The sequence below is a fragment of the Mustela erminea genome, chromosome 3 (genome assembly GCF_009829155.1).
Source record: "Mustela erminea isolate mMusErm1 chromosome 3, mMusErm1.Pri, whole genome shotgun sequence".
Classification (NCBI taxonomy): domain Eukaryota; kingdom Metazoa; phylum Chordata; class Mammalia; order Carnivora; family Mustelidae; genus Mustela; species Mustela erminea.
In genome coordinates, this window is record NC_045616.1 from 140,754,915 (window position 1) to 140,757,172 (window position 2,258).

A 2,258-nucleotide genomic window follows, 5' to 3' on the forward strand; every position below is an offset into this window, starting at 1 on the left:
AAAACGCAAAGACCTAAAATTGCCAAAATAAATTTTTTCATCATTTTATTTATTTATTGGTCACCATGAGAAGTGTACTCTTTCATCCTATCCCCTATTTCACCCCAGCCTCCCACCCACTTTACCTCTGATAACAATTAGTTTGTTTCTTGGTTTGTCTGTTGTTGTTGTTTTCTTTGCTTGTTTGTTTTGTTTCTTAAATTCCATGCATAAGTGAGATTCTGTGGTATTTGTCTTTCTCTGACTGACTTATTTTGCTTAGCATCATACTCTCTAGCTCTGTCCATGTTGTTGGAAATGACAAGATTTTATTCTTTTTTAATGGCTGAATAGCATTCTATTGGGTATACATACCACATCTTCTTTATCTACTCTTCAGTTGAAGGACACTTGGGCTGCTTTCATAGTTTGACTATTGTAAATAATGCTGCAACAAACATAGGGACGTATGTATCCCTTTGAGTCAGAGTTTTTGTATTTTGGTGATAAGTACCCAATAGTGCAATTCCTGCATTATAGGGTAGTTCTACTTTTAAATTTTGAAGAACATGCATATGGTTTTCCACGGCGCCTGTTCCTGTTTGCATTCCCACCAAGTGCATGGGGATTCCTTTTCCTCCACATCCTCCTCCATACTTGTTTCTTGTTTTGATTTCAGCCATTCTGACTGTTGTGAAGTGATTCCATGGCAGCTTTGATTTACATTTCCCTGATGATGGGTGATATTGAACATCATTTCATGTGTCTGTTGGTCATCTGCATGTCTTCTTTGGAGAAATGTCTGCTCATGCCTTCTGCCCATTTTTCAGTTGGATTGTTTTTTTGGGTATTGAGTTATACCAGTTTTCTATATATTTTGAATAGTAAACTTTTATCTAATATGTCATTTGCAAATATCTTCACCCATTCCGTAGGTTGCCTTTAGTTTTGTTGGTTGTATCCTTCACTGCACAAAAACTTTAATTTTGATGGAGTCCTAATAGTTTGTTTTTGCTTTTATTTCCCTTGCCTCAGGAGACATGTAGAAAAATGTCGCTATGGCTATGGTCAGAGAGATTGCTTCCTGTGCTATCTTTAAAGGTTTTTATGGTTTCAGGTCTTATATTTAGGTCTTTAATCCATTTTGAGTTTATCTGCATGTATGATGAAAGAAACTGGTCCAGTTTCATCCTTTTGCATGTGACTGTCCGGTTTTCTGAGCACCATTTATTGAAGAGACAGTCTTTTTTTCATTGTGTATTAGTTCCTTCTGACAATTCTTCCTTGTCAAAGATTAATTGAGCATTTAATTGTGGATTTATTTCTGGGTTTTCTGTCCTATTGATCTAAGTGTCTATTTTTATGCTAGTACCATACTATTTTAATTATTACTGATTTGTAATATGAGTTAAATCTGGAATTATGATACCTCCAGTTCTGTTTTTCTTTTTTCAGCCAAAATAACTTTTAAAGTGAACAACAAAGTTGGAGAACATAGAGTGCTTTATTTCAATATATAATATGAAGCTATAGGAATCAAGACAATATTGGCATGACATACAGATCAAGGAAACAAAACAGAGTCTAGAAATATATATATATGTATATATATATATATACATATATCTATATTTAGGAAAGATAATTCACTAGGGAAAATGAGAGTTTTATTTTTTTCTTTTAATTCGGTGCTAGATAATTTGATAAGTTTTACCTTTCTTGCAGCAAATAATAAAAAAATAAAAAACTTATTTTGGAATCATAAACCTAAACTTAAAACCTAAATCCTTAAAGTTTCTTCCAAAAGAATGCATGAGAAAAAATGCTTGTGACCTTGGTATTGGCTCTTATTTCTTAGGTAGGATCAGAAAGCACAAATTTTAAAATGAGAAATTTGGTTAAATGGACCATATGAAAATGAGGGGCACCTGAGTGGCTCAGTCAGTTAAGCGTCCAGCTGTTGATTTTGGCTCAGGTCGTGATCTCAGGGTTGTGCGTTTGGCATGGAGCCTATTTGGGATTCTTTCTCTCCCTCTCCTTCTGCCCCTCAACCTCATCTTTCTCTCTCTCCCTCTCAAAAACAAAACAAAACAAACAAAATGAAGAGAAATGGAAAGATAATTCAAAGACTAGGAGTAATTCATATGTATAAAAATAAAACCATTATGAACAAATAATAAGTACATAAAGAAAGCTGTCAACCTTATTAATCATTAGGAAAATGTTAATTAAAGCCACAGTGAGATACAACTCAGACCTACTATCATAGCTAAATTAAA